The 26,591-nt window shown below is 40.4% G+C and overlaps 2 long non-coding RNA genes across 2 annotated transcripts; both read right to left on the bottom strand.

Annotated features, from left to right (window-relative positions):
- Nucleotides 1–343: 343 nt before the first annotated feature.
- On the bottom strand, nucleotides 344–3,178 carry LOC143269486 (uncharacterized). Its single transcript, XR_013045911.1, has 2 exons — nucleotides 3,112–3,178; nucleotides 344–549 (listed from the first exon to the last, which is right to left on the bottom strand). It is a non-coding gene; the product is annotated as an uncharacterized LOC143269486 (long non-coding RNA).
- A 6,792-nt stretch (nucleotides 3,179–9,970) lies between these two features.
- Nucleotides 9,971–16,205, bottom strand: LOC121824012 (uncharacterized). Its single transcript, XR_006065741.2, has 2 exons — nucleotides 16,115–16,205; nucleotides 9,971–13,355 (listed from the first exon to the last, which is right to left on the bottom strand). It is a non-coding gene; the product is annotated as an uncharacterized LOC121824012 (long non-coding RNA).
- Between the last annotated feature and the right edge of the window lie 10,386 nt (nucleotides 16,206–26,591).

Raw genomic sequence — 26,591 nt, 5'->3', positions numbered from 1 at the left:
TGTTTCCTTTTATAACAAGTAGGCTTATACTCCATGTATTATTTATGTAGCTTGCTTTTAGGAATGACTATTAAGTAATATATTTTTAATCTCTAATCATAATGAGATAAGCATCTTACTGAAATTAACTGGAATAAATTTGGATTGAATGTTTCTCCTCCAGATAACTATTTTGGATATCATATGCCTAATATCACCTCCTAATTATCTGCTAATCACTTTGTAATTTAGAACCTACTTACTTTAATTAAATTATTCCTCGTAGGCATTGTTCCATTCACAAAGAATTAACGCAAAAAGTAGAACTTCTGGGCTATTTTAGAACCAATAAAAACATTTCAGGTTTGTTATCATTTCTTTATTAAAACTCCCCAAAATTGTAGCTCGAATATATTGCAATTTTTATCCCCAAGGTCACATGGATCAAAAGCAGTTCTCTGATACCTAGTATGGTACTCCCCAGCCAGGACCACACTTCTTCCATAGCTGAAAGTCCTGCCTCCCCACGAGATGAATACAGCCACTCAGAAGTGTGAACAGTCCTTTATCCTGGATAAAGCAAACCCCATATGAGTAATGAGTGGGGAGAGATTGATATGAAAACGGTGTACAATGGCTCTAAGCAGGTGCGCATGTCAGACTCCAGGTTACCTAACAAAGATTACCCTGGAGATGCACAGATGGTTTTCCTTGCTGACTTTCCTGATGTCCTGCTCACTCCCGTGTGGTGCAGCTAATTAAATAGTTAGCAATTCCTTCCCATAAACTTTACTGTTGGGTGCTTGACTCTGAATTAAGATCTGCTCACATGGCTGTCTTCTATCTGGATGATAAACTCCGTGATTGAAGAAACTTTGTTTTATCTCTGCTTTATTTTATTTTATTTTTATTTTTGTTTCATGTCTAAGCCCCAGCATGTGGCATTGGAACAGGATCATTCACTAAATGTCTCTTGAAAGAGCTTTGTGTTACCATGGTCAGTTCTTTACATTTGACCCAGGATAATCAACTGAAGGTCTGTGGCGAATATTAATTCAGTCGGTAATCTCACAGACAGGGAGGCTTTAAGTAGTTGTCATGGCAGTTGCAAGGCAGGACAGTATAAACATCTCATAACCTGACCCTAGCTAGGAAAGAACAAAAAACTTACTATTTTATATTTCCTACTTTAATTAAGAGAAAATACAGTTTTAAAACCTGTGTACAAAACAATCCCACCACCCAGCAGAAAGATTTATCTTTCCTTAGGAATGTCTATGATTTCAACATCTGCTTTGCAAATCAGGACCTCTCAAACTCTCACTTGTTAGTTTTAAAACAAATGAGTCAGTCTACTTACTATCTCCAAAAGGTTAAAGAAGCTAACTAAAATTTACTTATATTTTTCTTCCACTAGTTTTTAGTTATTTATAGTAACCTTACATTTATGGAAACTGATATTATGTCAAAGCTAGAGTCATCTGCAAGGAGGAAACCTCAATTGAGATATGCCTCCATAAGATCTTGCTGTACATTTTCTTAATTTGTGATTGGTGGGGAGGACCCATCTCATGGTGGGTGGTGCTATTCCTGGGCTGGTGGTCCAGGGTCCTATAAGAAAGCAGGCTGAGCAAGCCATGAAGAGCAAACCAGTAAGAACCACCCTTCCATGGCCCCTGCATCAGCTCCTGCCTCCTGTTTCCTGTCATGTTTGAGCTCCTGTCGTTACTTCGTTCAATGACGAACAGTAATCTGGAAGTGTAAAGCAAATAATCCCTTTCCTCCCCAACTTGCTTTCTGGTCATGGTGTTTCATTGCAGCAATAGAAACCCTAACTAAGACACAGAGCCCAGACCTAAAATTGCCCTAGTACCTCTGTGTCCTTTATGGCTTCTATCTAATCAACCCTTGGATTTTATAAGTGCTACAAGTATATCTTTCTCAGTTATCACTCTGCTTCTGGATTGTTATTGCTCCTCTTTCCCTCTTCAAACTACTGTCTATACTAAACCCCTGCAGTGGCTTCTACAGACTTGGTCTCCCTGGCCACTTTCAACATCCTTTTGCCATTCTTTTGTTTACACAGCACAAGGAAAATGTTTGTTTCAAATATTAACATGTCATATTGTGTTTAAAACTCCTTCTGGGTTCTTGCTGATTTTGAAATGAAGTTCTGCATGACTAGACCTCACTCCTTTCCCGGGAGAAATCAGCCTTCTCTACTTTCTATTGCACTTTCCCCTCATTGCTCAGTGTTATATGTTATAAATATTAAGTGTCCTCCCTCTATGTACATATTCCTCAGGTCCGAGATTCTTCATCTCTCCTCCCATGACTCCCCACCAGACTATCTCATATGTCTACTGAATGTCATTTCTCCAGAGAAGATCTCACTTTCTCTCTAGACTGCAGCAAAACCTTTCATGGTGATCTAACATAGTGCCATACATCTTTATTTACAGCACCTAACATAGTGCCATACATCTTTATTTACAGCACCAGATCAGGGTAACCAGTCACCTCTGCTTGTGTTTGATAGGTTAAGTCTGTATTTAACTACTTGCTCTAGCTTGGATCTAGAGTGCCCCCCCACCTCAAGACCATATGATAGAAGCTTGGTTGCTAGTCATTGACATTACTGGGAAGTGGTAGAACTCTTAGAAAAAGGGGCCTTCTGGGAAAAATTAGATCATTGAAGGTGTGCTCTTGAAAAGGATACTGGTCCCCAGCCCTTCTCCATCTTGTTACATCACAACCAGCATAGGTGAATAAATGTCCTCCTCCACGTGTTTTGCTATGATTGTTTTTACCTTGCCATGGGCCCAAATCAATAGAGCCAGGTGACTGTTGGATGAATCCATGAGCCAAAATGGTGTTTTCACCCATTTAGGTTGATCATTTCAGATATTTTGTCCTAGTAATGAAAGTTAGCTGAACTGTGTGTTCCATGGGGCATGCTCAAATCATGTTGGTTTCCATTCCCTTGGCTTTCACCTTTGAAGTGAAATCTTGGCAGATGCTAGATGCTTAGTAAATAAGTTTTCAATAAATGAAGAAGTAGGGAATGTAAGTAAGTAGGTAATGGAAGATGGGTACAACAGTGAGCTATGAACAAGCAGAGGATGTTCTCACAGTCATTGTTTAGTGGTGGGTCCTGGTGGGCATGAGTGGCTTCTCTGTCCACTGAACCATAACTAGAGAAAGCAGAGAGAATGAGATTATTAGTTCCAGATACCATGGCTTCCTTGAATATTTCTACTCACTATTGTGCACTTCTCTTTGTGGGCTCAGTTTATAGGAAATGGTTAATGATAAAAATCACAAAGTAAAATCATTACTTTGATAAAACATATTCTCATTGGTTGGAAACATTTTCCTATGTTAAGGATATGTAAAAGCCATTTCTATATTCAAGCACATTGCTTCTGATGGTATGAACTAGAATTTTTGTAAGGTGCTTGGCAAAAAGTGAATTTCTGTTCATTTAAAAATCATCCCTTTGTGTGCAAGTGAAATTGCCTGTCATGGTTGGAAAGGATTATTTATGGTTTCTACACACTCATCTCTCCCAATTCAGCTCAGAGATTGCCTTTACAGAGTTGAAATTTAATTCCATTACAAAATTCTTTTGTTCGATATATATTCCTTGTTGTGCTGTATTGTATCATGACTGTATTTAATTACCTCACTTGCCATATTAGAAATGTAAAAGTACATCAATTAGTTTCTAACTTTTTGCTGCAATTTATTCTGGTAACTGTCACTAGCACTTTTATTGATCACCTTGAAGACAGTCACCAGGAGCAATAATGTTTTACACTAAAGATAGTAGCTCATTGTAATTAGAAGAAAGTAAGAGTAAAAACTGTTATACCATATACACTTGGAGAACAAAGCCTTGTAAGATAGAAAACATAAGTATAGAGGTTAAATACTATTTCTCTGAATTTCAGAATAACTTTGGCTTTGTTCTCCAAGTGTATGTGGTATAATTGTGCTGTTTTTTAATATTTTTATTTTTTATTTATGTTATTGCATGGATCTGTGTGCAACTATGTGCATGTGAGTGCACAGCCTGCAGAGGTCAGAAGACAGTGTTAAATCCCCTAGAGCTGGAGTTAAAGTGGTTCTGAGCCACCTGGCGTGGGTGCTGGGAATCAAACTTGGGTCCTCTGTAACAGCAGTATGTGCTCTTAACTACTAGACCATCTCTCCAGCTCCAAATCATATTAATGTGAATGTTAAACCTATATCATGTAATTAGAAAATATGAATATTAATAGCTTATGTTTTGAAATTGCTGGATTCCTAAAGTGTATTTCTGTTTCTATGATGTGGTGATGGTCAGATGAGAGATCATCAGATCTGACAAAATAATCTCCAAAATGCTATGTTCCTAAGAAATTAAATGAGGAACAAATAGACTGAAGGGTGCCTATCAGACTTCAGAAAAATAGCTGTTTTGATATTTGGCCAAATGGGTGCATTATAGAAGGAAATGCCATATGCTCACACTGATGGGTCCATGAACAGTGATTAAGAGGAAATATTGTATAAGCTGTCGAAACAAATAATAAAGGCTTTGGAGGAACTTGACACTATGAATAAACACATAATGAGGAGGAGCAGTTGAAGGGGGATGGCTGGGGTATTCACTTGTGAAATTTATATGGAAAAGACAGCTGCAGCCTATGAGATTTGAAGTTTGTTTTCTTCTCTGTCTTATTCAACTGCTGCTCTTGAGAGCAGCAGCCTTAGTGCAGTGCAGTCACCATGCTCTTTGAGTTAGAATGTGTAGTTCTCCACAGTTGATGAGAACTCTTAGTTTTGGACTTGAGTTTTGTGCAGGGTGATATATGGATCTATTTGCATAGTTCTACTTGTCGACATCCATTTATGCCAGTGACACTTGCTGAAGATACTTTCCCCCCCCATTGTATAATTTTGGCTTCTTTGTCAACAGTCAGGTGCATGGGGATTTTCATCTGGGTCTTCAATTCAATTCCATTGATCCACCTGTCTATGTTAATTCCAATACTATGCTGTTTTCATTACTATAGCTCTGGAAGTTCTTTTATTACACAGAATTCTTTTAGCCAGCTTGGGTTTTTGTTTTTCCACATGAAGTTGAATACTATTCTTTCAAGGTCTGTAAAAAAAATTGTATGGGTTTTAATGGGTATTGCATTGAATCTGTAGATTGCTTTTGGTAAGATGGCCATTTTTACTATGTTAATCCTATCAATCTGTGAGCATGGGAGATCTTTCTGTCTTCAATTTCCTTCTTCAAAGACTTGACGTTCTTGTCATACAGGTCTTTCACTTGCTTCGTTAGAGTTAACCCAAGATATTTATATTAGTTGTGGCTATTGTGAAGGGTGTTGTTTCCCCAATTTGTTTCTCAGCCCATTTTTCATTTATATATAGGAGGAGCTACAGATTTTATTCAATTAATCTTGTATCCAACCACTTTGCTGGAGGTGTTTATCAGCTGTAGGAGTTCCCCAGTGGCATTTTTAGGGTCACTTATGTCATCATAACAGTTGCAAATAGAGAAACTGGGATAGTGGGATATGCTGGTAGAAGGGAGATGGAGATGTTTGTTCCATTATGGATGGGGTCATAGAGGGAAGGGGACCCACAGCAGGTGTTTTGCTATAGATTCCAGAAAGAAACTGGGAGATTGGGACTGGAAGAGCAGGAGGAGAGGAGAGGATCTGCTGTAAGCCTATCTGCTTCTCCAGGAGGAGTGGCCTTTGGGTTGTCAGGGGTGCCTGCTGGAGTCAGGGCTGAGACAAAGAAACAAATGGGGGAAATCAGGTTAGAGGAGAGGACTGTTAGAACCACAGTAGATGAAGGCAGGGGACAGGGAAAAGGGAAGCAGGTGTTTTATAGCAGAGCTGTGGTGATGAGATTGAGATATTGGATCTAGAGGAACACAGGGACAGATGAAGATCTGTAGTTTGCCTACCTGGTTCCCTGTCAGGAGTCCAGTCTACAGAATGCTTTTTGGGGCTATTTCATGTATAAGGTAGAGCCTCATAAGCTATTAATTTGAATTAACTTTTAAATGAAATTTTATTGAGTATTCTTGCTGTTTGACCTGTCTCTTCAGTGGCCAACATAAGTAAAACTCATCGGTGTAACCTTTTGGTAGGTTGGCAGACGTCCTTGGTTTCTGATGTACTGATGCATATTCCGTTTGTTCTTGATCCTCCCTGTCATTGCAGAACATTGAGATCTGGTGTCAAGAACGCATGCCTTGCATGTCAGTGTGCTCCTGTCTATAGATGTGGCTCTTATTGCAGATGTCAGGAATGGAGCCAGGCATGGTGGTCCCTGAATCTCATCACTTGAGAGACAGAGACAAGAGGAGCAATGTGAGCTGAAGGCCAGGATGGCCTATGTACTAAAATCTGGTCTCAAAAGTCAAACCAGATATTACAAATGGATGAAATAATGATTCATTGAACAGTTATATGTGTTAAATATTGAAAACATGTTAAGTCTGCTATTGTTTGAGCACTCAGGGTCCTAGTTGGCGCATAATGTGCAATAATATAGGCATTCTTTGATCTAGCCAAAGTGTCTCATTTCATTGATTTTTCCACAGTTAATTACATACACCTCAAAAGCTTTCGTTCTGATGTGGACCAAGTATCCACATAATTTGTATAAAAAGTGAAAAATGTTTTATTAAGTATGTAGATAAGAAAAAGCATTGTATGTGCGTTTGAGTTGTGGGAAAATAGTTACATGTATATCTAACATGTATAGGAAATTTTACAAAATATATTCATAGGATAATTGTTGACTTTCTGGGGTCTGACACACTCAAATACCTGTATAAGTCTGAAACAAAAGGCCAATCAGATTTTTGCTGCTCCAGTGAGAAGTGAGCATGCTTGCAGTCCTCTCTTTGGTATTGTTTTCCTTCCAGATGAGGACAGCATAGTAGGGGTGGATTTAATTGAGAGATGGAGCTTGAGGAAATGTGTGGGTGGAGTGGGGTTGTAGGAGAGAATAGAGCATTATACCCTGGGATGTCAGCTCATTTAAAGGTTCAAAATATGGGCTCCATGTCACCATGGGCATGTCCAACATGATACTGTAATGTCTGTGATTGTGACTCCTTGTGAGGAGAGAGATCTAGGGGTAATGCAGAAGTGTCCAACCAAAATAGGCAAACACGAAATATGTGTCATTGCATAAATATAATATTGATTATTGAACCCAGCCTAAGACTTCCATTAAATAATTCAAAAATTATTTTACCATTTTTAAAATGAAAATAAAATCACACCCTTTTCATACTCCTTTTCTCTCTCTTACCATTTGAATTCTTTCACTGCCTCTCAAATTCATGGGCTCTTTTTATTTAGAATTGCTATTTATCAATCAAAATTCCATAAATGTATGTCAACAATGTGCCGATTCTGCTCAGTAATGCTTGCATGTGTATGTTTTCAGGTCTGAACACTAGGTATTGGGTAGTCAGTTATGGCTCCTCATCTCCTGGAAAGACCAATTATTCCTCTCTCAGGAGTGCTTAGTTGCCTTTAGCTCTTTGTCTGGGGATGAGTCCCCATGAGGTTTCTCCCATCCACACTAAGATATTCAATGCCATTGTCCTTGTTTAGGTCTCCTTTAGGCAGCCATATTGTTGTGGTTTCTTGGGTCCATGTTCCACACCATTTCTAGGAGATACTCACCCTGTGGCTATTCAGACAAATATGGAGGATTTAGTCAGGAGCTACAATGGTTTAGTAAAGTGATAATAATAGGCTCTGCCATAAGATCAGTGACTTCAGTAGCCATGGGTAATTGGCTAGGATTCCAGTAATACAGTAATAGACAGTATATCCCTCCTGTTGAACAAGCCTTTTTAAGTCCTATCATACAGACAAAAATTTGTCATGTATGAGTGCCAGTGTTGCATCCTTTGGGACACACGGCCATGTTGGTCGTTTTGTGGTTAATATGTTAATCACTGCTGAATGCTTCTGGTCCTTGCAGAAGCTATACTTACTATAGCACTTGCCAGGATTAAAGCTAGTCCTTGCAGGGCAGTGGTAGCACACGCTTTAATCCCAGCACTAGGGAGGCAGAGCCAGGCATATCTCTATGAGTTCAAGGCCAGCCCGGTCTACAGGGTGAGATCCAGGACAGGCACCAAAACTACATGGAGAAACACTGTCTCAAAAAAAAAAAAAAGAAAAAGGAAAAAGAAAAAAAAGCTAGTCCTCATGGAGGAGGTTTTAGTGTGACATCCACCCCCAAATTCTCTAGTATCCCATGTCCCAAGATATTGGCATTTTCAGAAATAGGGTCTTGCCTTCGATTTTTGGGAAGTGACCAAGGGAAGTAGCATTACCTTATTGGTTTTGGGAGTCTCTTGGACTCCCATCCCAGCAATCCAAGAGAATTTTCTCATGCCAGGGTCTTTGTGTTTGAGGATTTGGCTTGGAATTGTTAGGTTCAGGATACATTTTTGTCTCTTATGGGGACTTGGTTTGTTCAGGGATTATAGAGACAGTGTTTGAGCCCTGACTTCTAAGATTTAGAGTGTGTCCTCATCTGCTATGGGTTCGTATTTTGACAGGGCTCTTTCCTATCAGGCTTTGTCCTGGGGTTCTCTCGTTTAGGTTTCATCCAGGTTTCCTTGATTTCAGGGTTTAGTCGGGTGTACCTTTGTGTTAGCTTTGAGCTCATACTTAAAATACACATTTAGTGGTAGGACCAACATGTACAGTCACCAAGGATCCCTGATGATGTTCCTCACCATTTCTGAATCCCCAAATGGATCCATCAAAGGTGAATAAACAAGCAATGATATAAAATCTTGGTTAAGGTGACCCAATTATCCTTGGGAAAGATGATGCCATCCCTGGAAAGGCGGTCCTGTTTCTAACCCACTGAGGTTTAAACACCCCTCCCTCTGATGCTGCCCCAAGTATACTGCATTGAGTCTTCTAGCTTCTTTTCAGGAGTGGAAGCAGAAAGGTTCAGACCTCCTTAGAATGTCATTTGAAAGTTACAGCGAAAGCCAGCAAAACATAAGATCTATGGCCTTTCTTTTTATATAGTCTGATGAACCCTCATATCTCTGAAGGAAAAGGATGTTTGCATGGGGAACAGAGTGAATCAGACCTGGATGAGAAGAAGGAGCCCTGTGACCATGGATGTCCAACTATAAGGAAGGGACATTGATGGACAAGACAGTGAAAGCCATAGGATGTTTTCCGCAGAAATCTTGCAAAGTCCCTGGGGCAATGGAAAGAATATATATTAACCAAAGACCACAGGGAGGGAAGCAGAGGTGTATGGGGCTGGATAGTAAACACGCCAACAAGTCTGACACCTAAACTTCACAAGATCATCAGGGACAAGTCTAGAGTTGCAATATGTCAGCCTCTAGTTCCTCTAATTGAAGGAGCACAGCATATTTCACTGTTCCTTTAACATGAATCTGTACCTGACTGTGCTAAAGCTCATGCATGGGATTTCACTGGGAGTGCATTCATCCTCATGTGGAGTCTCACTGGAAAACACTTTCCAGTGCCCTGTGACCCACATAGAACCTTTGTTCCTTCTCTGCCTTTTAGCCCATCATCAGCAACTCTCTAGAAATTGGTGCTAATCTGATTTTGGAGCTAGAAGGAGTGGGTAGCAGTTTCTCCCATTAGAAAAATTTATTACAGTTATTTCATGACTACTTGGACCTTTTCTTTAGTTTTCCTTGGGAGACTCCAGCTTAAAGATATAAAGCATAGACGTAGGTGCAGTGATCTTCAGGATGAGGTCTGAGAATTCAGATATGTGTTGTATACATGGACACAGCAGATGAGAAAGAGATGTGCTAGCTACCCACACTTACTGTTTGTGAATGACCATCACAGCCTGTTCTTTAAATCTTCAATCCAAAGGTTGAAAACCTTTTGTTAGAAGTATAGGGAAAGGGCCAAAATAAGCATTCCAGGATAAACCATGGTTCCAGATGAACCTCACATTTATTGAATACTATATACATAAGGCTAGGGCATGAAATGCACAATAAGAATAATATAAGACTACACATCTTCAGAACTATTTTCTATACAGAAGATGAAGGCAGAGATTTATAGAAATCACTGTATAATTCCATCTTCCTTTAGGCAGGCTCTGGTGAGAGTTTAAGGAATCCTCAGTAACTACTTCCAGACAGTGAGCATGCCAAAAACATGCCTCCAGAGGAGGGCCTTCAAGGTTTCCCATTGCTCATTAGCATTAAGGTTATGTCTAGACTAGTGTTCCATCACATTCTTAACCCAGTGGGTTACTTGGTGTTTCTAATCAGGTCAGGTTGAGAACCAAGGTCAATAGGGCATGGGAAGGGAACCTGGGATGTCAGACTAAGAGGGTTTGGACCATAGTCTTGTGAGGTTTGTGAAGTTCATGAGGCTAAAGTCACATAGCAGACCACTAATGCTGGTTGTTGTGGTTGTTCCAATTTCTTGTGAGTTCTTGGTGTTGGCTAAGTCACACATGAGATCATCTTGTCCTGATCTCTTGTAGACAAGATAGTGGCTGGACAAATCATGACACTTGGGTGCGGCCCACACACCCATCATGGTAAAGTCTGCCCCGGTTGTTTCTCTGGTGTGACCCAGACATCATGAAGGCCATGTTTTGTGGTCCTGGATCCTCCTAGTTAAGCTTATCTCTTGAGTTTGATGGAGAGAGGTGAGGTCCACAACACTCAAAGTTAATTTTGACCCAGGCTTCTTGGTGGTAAGTTAGCCCCCAGCTCACACTGATATTGATTGGCTGGCAGGATCCCATCGATATCACTTTATGGTATTTTTCTATGATGTCATTCTGCAGACCACCATCCCATGGTGTTAAAATGTGTCCAACCTTCCTGGAGTACTATGTGTTCTAAGTCACACTTGACATCAAAGTGCTGTCCTTGATCTGTTGTAATCCTGACAAAACCTGAGCACAAGGGATTCCTGGGTGCGGCCCACACACCCTCTATCCCAATGTGTGCCTGTTATTTGATATTCAAATGTGACCCAGATGGTCGTGAAGGCTGTGAGGTAGTCTTGACTCCCTCATTTGAGCATGGTTGCCTTAGCTGCGTAGTCTATACATCTTGAAGGTAATATGTGGAAATTCAATGATTAAACCATCAATGCTTTTGTTAGTACAGTGGGTCCATTCTTGTTGGAGGGTTTCTTGCGGGCTAACTCACACTCACATTAACTTCTCCTGTATTTCTTGGAGTCCAGACAGCATGTGGTCAGACTTGAAATAAGGGTGCGGCCCACACACCCCTAAGTACAAGATCTGCCCACATGGGTTGATGGTCATTTGTGGCTCAGACACAGTCAAGGATGTCATTTGGTCCTGGCTCCCCTGTATTGTTAATGGAGCCTGGGTTGGAAGAAGAGTGGGTGTGGCCCAAACACAATTGAAATTTGACCCAAGGTTCTTGGTGGTCAAACAGCCCCGAGTTCCCACTGATATCCTACAAAATAAACTAGCATGAAGGTAATGCCTGGTGGTCAGACCAGGTCAGGGTCGTGGGTATGTCCATTTCCTTTGGTCATTAAGGTGAGGTTTGGTCCCTTTAAGGTATCACTCCTTTGTGGTAGGATTTTGTCCTAGATTGCATAGAAAGAAGGTATGGTCCACACACCCTTGATGATGATATTAGCCCAGACTTTGGGGGCTCAAGGAGCAGCCGGGTTCCTTTGAGGTCTGTATAAGTCCTTGCACCTGTGTTAATAATCAGGTGATCATAAAGATCTGGTTCTTCGAGGATTTGATGTGTCCAAATGTTAGTCAGAACAAGACCAACTATGATTAGTCCAATATTCTTCCTTACAGGTACATTCAAGAAATATTTGTTTCCAAAAAAAATAAAAAATCAATCTAAGTCAAGGTAAGTTCTTGTGTCAGACAGCTACAGGGTGAAGCATAACACCTTTTTTGGTCTACATTGATGTCTACATCTGATCTACACTGTCTACACTGATAGGTTATTTAGTGAGCCCTGGTTGTATTATGGTGAGGGTATCTTCCTTGCTCACATGTTGAGGATGTTGCCTGGATTGAATGAAGTATATGTGTTAGAAGCACATATTAAATACTCAGGTTGTCCATTTATATCAGCCATTAGTACAGAAAGTATTGTGGGCAAGTCCAACGTTATCGATGTTCAAGCCGGCATATGTCTACTTGGTTGTAGTATACCAATTGAAACTAAGGCCTTGGATCAGAGAGCCTCATGGTATATACTCTTAACCACAATGTTTTTCACTTTAGATGTGGTGTGGGCACAGTGCTCTTTGTTTGGGCCCAGATCTCTTTGGTGAGGGGTTAACCCAGAATGATTTTACTTTACTAATTGTACTGAGAATCAGGGGTTGAATTTGGTTGCACTCACTCCATTTCTTGGTTTTTCCTAGGCCTCTGTCATTTCAGGTGTTGACCCAGGCTCACAACTCCTCTTGGTTTGGGCCCAGGCTTCTTCAGGGTTAGGGTTTAGCCCAGGCATATTACTTTTGTGGTTTAACCTGGGCCTCTATCATTTTTGGGATTGTCCCAGGCCCATATATCATCTCTTTCTGGGCCCAGGCATCTTAAGTTTCAGGGAATGGCCCAGGCCCACATCTCTTCTTGCTTTGGGTCTGGGATTCTTAAGGGTGTAGCATTAGCCCAGGCCCTTAGCTCTTCTTGCTTTGGGCCTGGGCTTCTTCAGGGTAAGCTATTAGCCCAGGCCCATATTTCTTCTTGCTTTGGACCTGGGCTTCTACAGGGTCAGAGTTTGGCCCAGGCACATCCCTCTTCTTGGACTGGCCTGGGCCTCTATTATTTGAATAATTTACCCATGTCAATATATTATCTGTCTGTAGGACTGACCTTTTCATACTCAGGGATTGGCCCAGGGGCCCAATCTATTCTTGATTTGGGCCTGGGCTTCTTTAGACTCTACTTTTAGCCCACTCAATTTTTTTTTTGTGCAGGTCTCTTTCAATGCAGGATTTGTCCCAGTCACACTTCTCTTCTACATTTGGGCCTTGGCAGGACAATGGTCAATGGTAGACCAGGAAACACCTCTTACTTGAGGTTCATGCATCATGTATCTTTAGGTTTATGCTTATACCTGGGGTACTTTCATGTCAACCTTTAGCTCAGGATTCTCAGGGTCCATATTTGGCCTTCACTACTTTCAGTAGGTATACATTGGCTTTTTAGTGTTCAGATTTTAGCCTGGGTACATTGCCTCATTGGATGGTCCTGTACCTGTTTTTCTCTTCAGGCTTCAGGCAGTGGAGTCCATGTGTGCTCAAAACTACATTGTCATTAGCCTTTGTCTATGGTCAGTTTTTCTGAAAATAAAAATAGACAGGTTGATATTGACAAAGGAAAATACTTGGTGTCCTTTTCTGTCATGTCAAATGTAACCAAACCATCATTGACCTGTCCCTTAGGAACACAGAGACAAATAGCATACAGTCCAGATGAAATAAATTACACATTATACAAATACATCAAATATGTAGGAGAGAAGGTGGTTGGGAAATCTTTCCTGATGTATATCTGCCTCTGCCTGTGGTGGAGAGGCTTGATGAGCTCATGTGGGAAGATTATTGCTTCTAATAGAGAGAGCTAAGAGAGTCCCAACAAGGGGTCATGCAGTCTTTTATCCCACTCTATGATCAGACCCCATGATGGAATATCACAAGGAGTCAAAGGAAACAACAGAGTTTAGTCCTTCGTGTGTCTAGAGGATGTCTTGCTTAATGCATTGGAACCTGTGCAGATCTTCACAAGGCCTCTTTCCCGTGTGGGGATGGTGTCCTCTCCTTGCATATCAAGTATAGCCATGCTCAGTGATGGTGTCTCTCTGCTCCTTTCTAATGCAACTCTTCTTAAGATCACATCTGTCTTGTATATCCAAAACCCATGATACGGAATTGTGACTTAGTCACCCTTTTCCTATCATGCCCCCTGCATGTATACACACTGGTGTGAGCTCACATTTTTCACCCAAACAACTTTCTGCAGTCATTTACCTGAAATGGATCCCTACCCACCTTCTCCTGGGTGTAAATCCTAGTCCACTATAAAGGACTCTGCTGCCCTCAGAACTAAGTCACAGCCATAACCATGACAGTGACCCTCATGTGAGGTCACAGAGGCCAAGCGTCACTCTGTTTGGGAAGCACAAAGGCTGTCCAAGCACATGGGTGTCTTTTGGACTGGTATTAAGGGGAGTACCAAAGAGCTTCCCTTATGACCATTTCTGGGGAACAGACTCACAACCAGGTGTTCTTCTCCTGCAGGGATCACCACCCCTGGGAAGAGCAAGGCCATGGGGATGTGTCATGCTCTGCCCCAGTGTGCAGTGTTCCAATCTTCATCTATCACTTCTGCTGATGTAGTTTATCAGCAAGTTTCTCTAGTCAAGAGACTTGGAGTGCGCCATCTGTAGGATCCTGTGGTAAATTTGGCCTTCAACCTGTCCCTTCGCCACCATTCAATCCAGCTTGAAGGAGGAAGGCACTGAAAGCAGACTGTCATGCAATTTCCCAACCTGGCTCTCCCATAATAGTCAAGGACCTCTGAGAATGTCATAAGATTTCCCAGCCTGGCTCTCTATAGTAGTCAGTGACCTCTGAGAATGTCTCTCACTGGAGAACAGTGTAACAGCAGAGCTCTATCCTGATGCAGTTTGGAAACTGGAGTCCTGACATGGAGGCTGGCTCTGCCTCAGCTGCTGTCACCTTTTCTGACAAATACAGGTGGAGGTTAGTAGAAGAAAAGAACTGGCATGCCTGGACACTATGGGCTGTCATAAAGGACAGCTGTCCCTGGCATGGGGCACAACAACAGAGCTGTATCCTACCCGTCTGTAACCTGAAGTCTTTTCACATGGTACAGGCTGGGGTCATCCTGTGACCTCATTCTCTGGTGAATAGTGGCTGTGATCTTCTTGAGTCCTTGTTTGACTAATCCTTGGAACACATCTGCTGATACTTACTGCAACTTTTCCTACTGCTGTAGCACAGGTCCTGTTAAAGGTCACTTCAAGGACCACACGGTGTCCCACACCTCTTTTAACCCCCACCTCATAGAATAGCACAAAGAGTTGAAATTAGGCCTTCATCCCAAAAATCCTGTGTGGATTTCTCCCACCACTCAGCCCAAATTTTCATCCACACCCGCAGTTCCATCTGAATCCTAGCATACCCCAGTAGAGTCCCCTCCCATGGAGACCACAGCCTTTACCATGGCAGCGAGCTATTATATGAGGTAACAGAGGCCTGATCACACCTCTCTCCAGCTTTTTCCTATGTACATGAGTTTAGCATGAAGTGTGATCATGCTTTTCCACACTCTGATGAGCACACTGTCCTAGCAAGTGGACTGTTGTACATGTGATGATACCGTCTTATTAACAAAGGCTGAGCATAAATTTACCCTGTGTCATATATGGTAGAGGAGGACATATGACATTATTCAGTATCATCTACACGCACTTTCACACGTGAATGTGAACTTTCAGACAGGAGCACACGCCAATAACATACATACTAAGCAAAAATATGTATATAAGTACAGAATTTGAGGGGAGAGTGCAGCCATGGTGTTCCTGTGATAGTGACATTGAGTTTGTTCCTATATTTGTCAGCCATCTGAGTACAAATGAAAAGATTGCTACTGCCAGGGAAGCTCAGACATCAGTACCCCATAGACTTTCTCTACCATCCCTGGACAAACTATGAATGATGGTAATTTTGAGGCATGTAAACAGGAACCTTCCATCCTTCCTTACCTAGGCTGGAGGCTGGAGTCCTGATCCAGACATATCTACGTGGCTTCATTCCAAGACCCCTCTCCCTGGTGAGTCCAGGGCTTTCTCTCCCTAAATACTTGAGTGGCCATTCCCACTGCTATGGGACCCCTGATCCCTGCTGTTTCTAGCTCTTCTTAGGATGAGCTATTCTAACTAAGAGACATTTCAAGTACTTCATTATGTTTTGGTCTCCCCATTTAAAACCCCAATGTAGAAGTGCCTCCCACTGAGTGAGTCACTCAAATTAATTTTGGGTAGTGTCCATCCCAGAAAACAGCCCAAACTTACCCAGACACATGGGCAAGCTTTGACTCCCAGTCCTGCTCTGTGGACACTGAGTTGCGCCTCAGACCAAGACTGCTGCTGTAGTAGGGTGGGGATTAACCCTGTGATGTCACAGAGGCCTCACCTTACCTCATTCTGAGAATCACAAAGGACATTCAGCTCTAGTCCTCCCCAACATGGCCCATCCTTGTTCTCTGATGTGCAAGCATCCCCAGAAGTGCTTAGCTCTGGGGAATTATGTAGAGACATTTATCATAGACCCTTCCCTGGGAATCATCTACATGCATCTCCTGTCAGCCCTCCATTTTCCCATATGTACCATCAGCCTTGAGAAAAGAAATACTGTAGTGCTAATTCAGATTGGTCTTAATAAGAACCTGGAGCCAGATATCAGGGTAAATGCTGAAAGATCAGAGAAGTAAAGGGTCACCCAAAGTCACCTTTTACCTCCACAGCTCCTCAGACCGAAAAGGGGATTCTCTCTCCGACCTGCCATATCACTTCCTGTCTCCTGGCCATACAGACCTCCAGACCTCTCTGGTTAACTAATAGTTAGCTCTACCTCTGACCTGAAGGCAAGCTTTATTTGTTAGAGTACAAACAAAATATCACCACATTTCCCCCTTTTTGTCTAAAATAAAAAGGTTATAACTAATATATGCAAACTATATACAATAAGTATAATAAATATATGAAATATATACAGGCATAAATATATCAACAATGTCTAGTCCATAAATATTTGATGTATTGAGAAAATACTCTAGTACTGATCCTATTTTGGTGACTCCAAAATGTTGCACCTAATTCACTTTCTATTCTAACTTGCATTACCAAAACTATCTTTTAATGTCTCTCAACCCTACTGATTTTACACCTCCTTAGTGAATTTCTTTTCCGAATCAGGTAACATGGAAAACTATAGCTGTAACTATAAAGTCTTCAACTCTATCAGAGACCTGAGAAGGAAATAATATTACCTGAGTAAGCAGGAAGTGCAAACCAATGACTTCCAAAAAATATGAGAACAGGAACAGCTGGCTGCCTGGAGAGTCATCCAAGGTTCCTCTGCAACATTGTGGTTATACATATTTGACTGCAAAACAACTCTTTCTGCATATTGAGAATCAGTAACTATGTTAAGAGGTTCTGTAAACACCATTAATGCCATGAGAATAGCATCTAATTCTGACTTTTGGACAGAATAATAAGGGCTTTGAGCCACTTTACTTAAATTTTCTAATTTATAACCTGCCTTTCCTGATTTGTTTGCATCAGTATAAAATGTAGGGGCTCCAGAAGTGGGTGTTCCTCATACAATATGAGGAAGAATCCCATCAGTTCTCTTTATAAATTGAATTCTCTTGCTTTCAGTATATTTGTTGTTTGTAGCTAGAGTTTTCCTGCCTGGCCCACAGTCAGGACAAATCTCTCTCACCCACCAGTCCCACAGCCGCTCAGACCCAACCAAGTAAACACACAGAGACTTATATTGCTTACAAACTGGATGGCCATGGCAGGCTTCTTGCTAACTGTTCTTATATCTTAAATTAACCCATTTCTATTCATCTATAAGTTGCCACGTGGCTTGTGGCTTAGCAGTATCTTAATATGTTGCTTTTCCTCACAGCGGCTGGCAGCATCTCTCTGCCTCAGCCTTCCACTTCCCAGAATTCTCTTCTCTGCTTGTCCTGCCTGTACTTCCTGCCCAACTACTGGCCAATCAGCATTTTATTTATACAGAGCAATATTCACAGCACTTCCTCTTTTCTTTTTTTTTAAATGAAGATTTTAACTTTCACATAGTAAAATTACATATAACAAAACAGTTATCTAGCAAGAATTACAGTTACAATATCTAGTCTATTTATAATATCTAGTCTATTTGTATTTGGCAAAATTAAAGAAGATATCTATCCTATATTTGTGAGTCTAAGGTTTTATATCTAACTTATCTTTTATCATAACTAAGGAAATTATAACAATCTAGTCTTCAACTACATCAAAGGCCCCAGAAGGATCTAATATTATCTGAGAAACAAAAGAAGGACACAAGCAACTTTGGGGAGTCTTACGACAGTAGACAGAGGCAGCTGGAAGCCTGGACAGTCACCTAATGTTTTTCTGTAAAGTTGGGGTGTCTGTCTTCAGCCCACAGCCCTAGAGTCTCTCATTCACTTTTCTCTGTGTCCTGTAGAATGTCTAGCAGTTTCCTCTGCAAAGCAGGAACCTGAAGGACCATTTTGCCAAGCAAAGTTCAGTGGTCATCTTTCTATGAGTCCTGCACATCCAGTCGATCAAGCAGTCCAGGCAAGAACAGTCTCTTGCCCAAATGGCTATTTTTGCCAAGAAGAAGATAAACTACATATGTAGTGTCTTCGATGCCCATCCTCCTCTCTGAAGTAAATCAGTGCTGCTAGGAGCAAACATGTCTCATTGTCCAAAAAGTCTAAATTTTTAAAAACATTTTAAATACCATATTCTGTAGGTCTTTAAAGTGTTTGAAGATTACCTATCTGCCTGAAATATATCTATTTATACCTAGAAAACTTAACTAATATGGCTACAAGTTTGACTATCATAGAAGACTATTAATCTGTATTTTTTAATTATCCATTAAAATTTAAATGAGTTACATAAATATAATACCTACCATGAAAGTAGAAATAATATATACAATATAACAAAATTAAGTTTAAACTTGTATCAATAAACTAAAATCCATAGCAATGTAAAACATTTCTAAACAAATTGTTACTCTTTAAAAGTAGGTTCATTAATCTACCCTTTCATCCTATTATATCTATATCATATCCCCTTTTCTTCTTTAGAAAGAGACTGCATTTATAATCAACCTGTTTTAAATAAAAATATTCTGTCCCACACCAGAGGGCTCTTTTGATATGGGATAGAAGAATCTCTTAACCTTTTTTTTTTTTTTTAGCAATATGCTTGGGTTTAGAGAAGGAGTGAGCCAATTCCATCTCCAAAGCCAGCTTGTTATATTTGGGAATTTGGGTATAGCTTCTCTTACTACTTCCTGCTGGAGGGAGGCGCTGTATCTTATGGGGACACAAAGAAAATTTTAAGATTATAGAGTAGTCCATGAGGGTGTATTGTCTGAGCAGTTGCCTTGAAATGGTTCTGGATATTGGATCATCTGGGCAATGGTGTCATTGGAGACCTTTCAGGGGGTCTTGGCTGGTCAAAACTGGTGTATCTTAATCTGGAAAAAATCCATAGCCTCAGGCTTTCTGTGGAAAGAAAAGCAGAGCCTCCTTCCAAAGCATATCCTTACATACAAATTTTGAAGTCAAAGTACTTTTAAAATATACATATTGGCTTAACTCAACAGCTTTTATGATCAAATGTTTTTCTGCAGTTAAAAATCCCAAGAACAACACAATCCAGATTCTCTGCGTAATACCCATCTTTACATGACTTATTTTTATACTACCTTTATTGTCTCTTTAAAAACTTTATTTTTAAAAAAATATTTTTTTATATAACTGTATATATTTCTTCCCAAAATGGCGATGGTACATTTACCGCCAGCTCTGGGAGCCATCAACTCTTAGAAACAGTGGTTCTATGCTTCTATCAAAGAAGGGTGTAGCCCAAAAACTTTTTTTTGTACTCACAAAGACTAAATCCATCACACAGCGTAATGTGCCGCTTGTAGATGCCTCATTCCCACCATACTGCCGGTCAACCATGCATGCAAGGAACCCGCCATAGTAGCTCAAGTCCACAGGCTGCCTCTAACTTGAGAGAGCTAACTAGAAAGCTGTTTTTAGCTCAGTTTTATAATCTTGTTTCTCAGGTTTTAGATGGAAACTCTTGCCAACCCGTTAGGCGCCATTTGTAGCTAGAGTTTTCCTGCCTGGCCCACAGTCAGAACAAATCTCTCTCACCCCCCAGTCCCAAAATGTAATGGGATTCAGCTAGTATCACAAAAGCTACTACTGGGAAAAGTCAAGGACTTTTCTGAAGGTGAAGCCATGGCTTAAGAAGTCTTGGTGATATTTTAGCTTTTGTATATATATATTAGCTGGTTCCTAAAATTATTTTCTTGTGTGCTTCCAAGAACTCCTAACAGTATATTTATCTAAAATATCTATCAAGCATCCAAGGCCAAATGATCTCCTGAACTAAGATAACACCCTTATGGAAACAATACCTTTCTCCTAGGTCAGGCAGATAGCTTTATTTCTTGTGCAATTTAAGGTGAGACCTCCTTCTTATACAGCCTTACTAAGATTATAGACTCCTAACTTCTTACCTAGCTACTTCTAGGAATGTAGTTTGAGCACACAAATTCCCTTTTTCTGATATACTAACCAATCATTAGCTCTCAGTTGAACTCCTCCTTTAACCACTCCCCTTTTGGGTTGTAAAAGAAAGCCTGACAGTCACTGCCTGAGGAAAATTCTTACCTGCCTTTATGACCCTGTAGGAATTCAAGCCTGGTGACCTGGCTGGAGGGGGAGGATTGCTATTGCTTGGGTTTATAACTGAATACCCTAGAGAACTTGGGGATGAAGAACTGAGGGGTATAAGGAGATGCAGAGGAGGATTTTGAAGAGAGAACTTGAGGACAAGACAGAAAAGAGAATGGAAGAACAAGATGGGTAAAAACTGGAGAGGAACTATATTGAAGGGCTAGAAGAGAGTACTAGAGGAATGAGATGGAAGATGAGGAAGAACCATATGGGAAAGAACAAGATGAGGAAAAACAAGATGAGAAAGAAGGAGATGAGAGGAAAGCTAAAATGGGAAAGAACTAAATGGATGAGAACCTAGATGGGGCAGAACTAATATGAGAGAATTAAGATAGAACTTAGAGGGGACAGCAGACAAATGTAGAGAGAAATCAGGCAAGAAAGGCGTTAGGCATGAGAGCAGACTAGAAGCTGTATCGAGAGAGAACTACACAATAATAAAATGTATGGACTAAGGAGTTTTGTGTACACAGATTCATTTCATTTCATCAAAGATTAAAATATCAGCTGGTTATAAATTCTTCCTGGAGCCTTGGAGGAGACTATGGAGGGGTTGGACTCCTATAGTCCCAAATAGCAGGCAGAGCCCAGCTTGTGAGTATAGACTCCTGGGAGCACCTGCTTTTCCTTGTGCTATCCCCAGCCAACCTTCCACCCAAATAACTGTGAGTGAATGATCATGCTGTCCAGAATTGTGTCAAGCACTCTGCCCCCATGTGCTTGCAGGTTCTGCAGTGATTGGCTGGTTCTGTTAGCCTGCCCTGACCTGAAACTCTTTGTCAAGTCCATGCTTCAGTTGTGCTAGAGCTACAGTCTCACATCCACCACGCTTCCAGTGTTTCTCAAGAAGGGATGTGGATGTTAAAACAAGGATGATCCCTCCACTGGGGATTGTTGGGCACTCATGGCCATGGGGGCCACTGTACATTCTTTGTAATGACTCAGAATGCTGTATGGCCCAGCCATTAATAGCGAAAAGCATGAAATCTTTGCCTCCCTGTGTCCTTGGAGACAGAAAGTGCAACTTCTGGCATGAGGATATTTTAAGGGAGTCACACTGTGTGTGTTTGCATTGAGATAGCCTCCCATGTAACATGACTCATGAGCATGAGGACCCAGTGGGTGTCATTTGGAGATTGTGGGAAGTCAGAGTGCCTGATGGAAGGACAGGCTTTTACAGCAGGTGAAGGAGTAGCAACTGCTGTGTCCTGAGCTTGGCCATGTGCTATCCTCCCCTGTAGCTGGAGTTTTCTCCAGTCCCACCTGGGCCTGCAGCCACTCAGACCCAAATAAACACACAGATGTTTATATTATTTAAACTGTTTGGCCTAATGGTTCAAGATTCTTGCTATCTAGTTCTTATATCTTAAATTAACCCATTTCTATAAATCTATACCTTGCCATGTGGCTTGTGGCTTACCATTATCTTACATCATGCTTCTCATGGTAGCAGCTGGCAGTGTCTCCTGACGCAGCCTTCCACTTCCCAGAATTCTCCTGTCTCTTGTCCCACCTATACTATACTTCCTGCCTGGCTACTGGCCAATCAGTGTTATCAATCCATCAGAGCAACACATTCACAGCATACAGAGCCATATCCATAGCACTCCCCATGGGCTCACTGTGGCTGTTTCTGGCTGTCCACTATGAAACACAGGTTATATGTGGAAATCTTTGGATACAGACAGACTTGCATGTTAATTACTGTGAGAAATTGTCCTCTCTACACAAATTATGACCCTCTGTTGGGGCTGAAAGGACAAAGTCTGACCAAACCTGATTAAAATCCTGAATTTAGAATTTAAAGAGGAGTTAATTTTAAAGTCACCCAGACTAGAACCAAAAGGTATGCTGATGTGTTAATTCTATGTTAAAACTCAGTTACAGGTCGTTCAGGTTAAATTCCCCCATGAGTTTGCTTTTCAATGAGCTGAATATTTGTGCCACTTTCCAACCTGCCCAATCTCTCCCAGGATCTGTAGCTTCAAGTTTCTGACAGTGTAAATCATGTGAGCCTAGCTGCCCACTGGTTCCTGGTGAGGATTCAGATCTTTCATTGTCCTTTCCCATCCCATAAGGAACCTGAATTATGTCTTTAGGAAGTTCATTTTCTGGAAGAGGTTCTCTTACCATGAACATCTGCATTAAAACTGAAACATGGAGCAGCATGGTCGTCAGAAGAGTGAACAGAAAGATATCACTAGTAAGTGCAATATAAGCCACACATTACTGCTACTAATGTATAGACCATGTTCAGTAATTGCTGAAAGCTAGCATTGCATTTAGTTTTGTAACTAGAAATTTATGTGGCTAAAGAGTTTTCCCCTGTGTGGCCACAATGTCCCTCATTCACCAGCTGACAGGCACTTGGCAGCTCCCATTTCTTTGCTATTTTGAATGTCCCTGCTGTGGGCATGTGAGCAAACCTCTGACATGCTGGCTGTTTCCCTTGAATGTTTATCCACTAGGGTGATTGCTGGATGGATCCCATGGATAGTAGGTCTTTGTTTCAAGAAAAGCATCCATGTTATTTTCCACATTATCAGGTCTTTCATTTGTGATTTTTTTTTTATTTATCAGTGAAATTTTGTAGGCAGAAGTTTCTGTCCCACTTGCCTGTTCCCAAAAAGCTGACATGGAGACTTAATATTAATTACAAATGCTAGGCCAATAGCTCAAGTTTGTTACTAGCTAACTCTTACATTTGTATTATCCCATATTTCTTATCTATGGTTTGCCACATTGCTTGGTACCTTTTCTCAGTATGGCATGCCTATCTTGCTTCTTTCTGAACCTGCTGGTGACTTCTCTGACTCTGCCCTTCTTCCCATCATTCTCAGTTTGGCTCTCTGTAAGGGAGGCTTTTCTGTCTCACCATGTCCAGTGGCCATTTGTAAACTATATTAATTATATATGTTTGGCCAATGGCTCAGGCATGTTGTAAATTAGCTCTTAAAACTTGTATTAACCCATTTCTACTAATCTATGTATTGTCATATGACCATGGCATTGTCGCTCTGCTGGCATCTTGCTCCTTGGGCATGTGGTTGTCTTCACTCAGATTCTACCCTTCTTCTCCCATATCTCTGTTAGGATTTCTCACCTGGCTCTATCCTGCCTTGCCATAGTCCAAAGCAGCTTTATTCATTAACCAATGAGAGCAACACATATTCACAGCATACAGAAGGACATCCCACACCAGCTCTCCTGCCTAACTTTATCCTATTCAGCTGTTGACTAGTCAGCTTCTTTATTAAACCAAATCACAATGGCATATATTCACACAGTATAAAGGAATATTCCACAAAAGTTAATTTAAAAAACAGATATTGACCTTCATCTCCTGGGGTCCATATCCTAGCACACAACTCTGGAAGAATATGACTACTCTCCCTGAGACCACACTGGCACTAGAACCTGAGGTAACACACCACACACTGCCTGCTAAAATTCCTTAAAGTCTGCTGAGTTATCCCCAACTATATTGCCTCCCCTGGGCTCCATATCCCAGCCCACAACTCTGGAATAAGACTGCTGCTCTATTGGAGGCAGGCGTTAATAATCAATGGTCATCAATATCTCTCGCAATGGATGGACTCACTTCCCCAATAAAAAGACACAGGGTTACATAATGGATGTGAAAACAGGATCCATCCTTTTGCTGCATACAAGAAACACACCTCAACATCAAAAATAGATATTACCTCAGATTAAAGGGTTGAAAAAGATATTCCAAGCAAATGGACCCAAGAAATAAGTTGGTGTAGCCATTCTGATATTTAGCAACATAGACTTTTAACCAAAATTAATCAATAGAAATGGTGAAGGATACTTCCTACTCATCAAAGGAAAAAAAAACACCAGAAATGCCATCTCAATTCTTAACATTTATGCCCCAAGTACAAGGCACCCACAGTGGTAAAAGAAACATTACTAAAGCTTGAATCACACATCAAACCCCATATATTAATAGTGACTTCAACACCCTAATTTCACCAATGGGCAGGTCATCCAGACAGAAACTAAACAGAGAAATAATGGAACTAACTGGTGTTATGACTCAAATGGACCTAGCAAATACCAACAGAACATTTCACCCAAACACAAAAGAATATACCTCCTTCTCAGCACTTGATTGAACCGTCTCTAAAATTGAACTCATACTTGGTCACAAAGCAAGACTAAACAGATACAAAATAATTTAAACAACCCTTTCTGTCTTATCAGACCATCATGGCCTTAAATCTGGAGTTTAACAAGAAAAGAAACAAAAAAAAAGCCTACAAACTCATGGGAACTGAATAACTCTAGGAGCTTGTAACCGTTATTACATTAAGCTGCAAGTTTCCATGACATCCTTGGTCCACACAGTGAAACCAATGTACTACTGTTTGCTTCAGTTTCTACTTGCAGCTTTAAGAACGGTAATTTTTGCTACCAAGGGGAAAAAAACTATTTTCAGATAAAGAGCACATAGTGACAACTCTTGACATTATCATAAAATTTGTCAAATGATGGCAAGTTTTATTAACATGTCATAACTGATTTAACTCAGGAGATTTTCACAATGATTTCTTGGTTTTAATAACAGTGGGTGCAGGGTGATGAAAAGGTTTCAAAACCAGGATCATTGCTGTTTGGGTTCTTACGGAACTCAATGCTTTTTGTATGTGCACTAAGCTTGCTTCTTAGAATATGACAAAATTTTATGACTGTATTTTGTCTTATCTCCTATTCTCTAGGGAAATTGCAAATTAATGATTGTGTTCTTTAGTTTTAAAAATAGAATATTATTATGGAGGAAATATAATTTTAGCTGATTGATGAACTAGGCTACAATAAAGAAATTAATTGCAGATCTTTCTAGAGTCATATTTCTACATAAGAGCTAGGATGCAAACTCTATGAAGGAGGAAACAATGACTGTTTGGCTCATCAGTACTTCTCTATGGCATGGCACATTTTGTACAGTTGATAAATATACATTGTTTGGATAAGAAAGTAACTAACGAAATGGCATACTGAAGCTGCCAAAATAATACAACAGGTAAAGGTGCTTGCCATGGAAGCCTCATGACCTTAGTTCTGTCCCTAGCCCCTAGTAGAAAGAGAGAACCAACCTGTATAGTTGTCCTCTGACATGCATTTCATGGCACACACACACACACACACACACACACACACACACACACACACACACACACACCACGTACACACAGACAATAAAATTTTAATCAAAGAAAGAAAAAATAGCATATATTGACAGTATTACTTGATAGATGGCATGTGCAATGAAGATAATTACTAAGTGTTTGGAACATGCTCAAAATTGTGGAATGTATTATGAATATATGAAATACAGAATTCTTATAACTGTATTAATCAAGGGAAGGAAGAAAAAAGGCATGGCAATATTATTAATCTATGATTATTAGGCTGAATAAAATGCATTTTATTAATGGCAAGGAAAATATTTTTAAGATGGTATTGATAATAGTACATTGCTTTGTGAAATAGATATGGTAACAAAAAGTTATTAGCAATAATTTACATTATTTTATAGGAGAAATTGCTATATGAAACAATTCCTATTAAAATTCTTTATAAAATGCATTTTTTATGCAACTCAAAATTTCATGCTTCTAAAAGCATAAAATACAATCCAGGAATGCAAAAGACAGTGTCACTTATGGAGAAATGTATGGCTTCCTCTTATGGTGGTACACTAAACCTTCTAGTATGGAATTCTTACAATGTGTGCTCAGAATAATATTTTACTATATAAATAGAATGCAAATTTTGTAACATGAGCCAAAACAGAAAAAACTAAGCCTAATTTCATCAGCCTTTTGTAAGGTGACTTGTTATATGTTTTCCTACAAACATCTCAAACAAAATCAAGTTAAATCTACTCATTGATATATAAAACTATAAACATAAAATCTGTATTTCATGTTTAGATTCACATAGATGTATCT

Source organism: Peromyscus maniculatus, chromosome 19 (assembly GCF_049852395.1).
Source record: "Peromyscus maniculatus bairdii isolate BWxNUB_F1_BW_parent chromosome 19, HU_Pman_BW_mat_3.1, whole genome shotgun sequence".
Lineage (NCBI taxonomy): Eukaryota > Metazoa > Chordata > Mammalia > Rodentia > Cricetidae > Peromyscus > Peromyscus maniculatus.
Note: the sequence above shows the minus strand (reverse complement) of the source record. Positions and strands in the feature narration are given on the sequence as shown.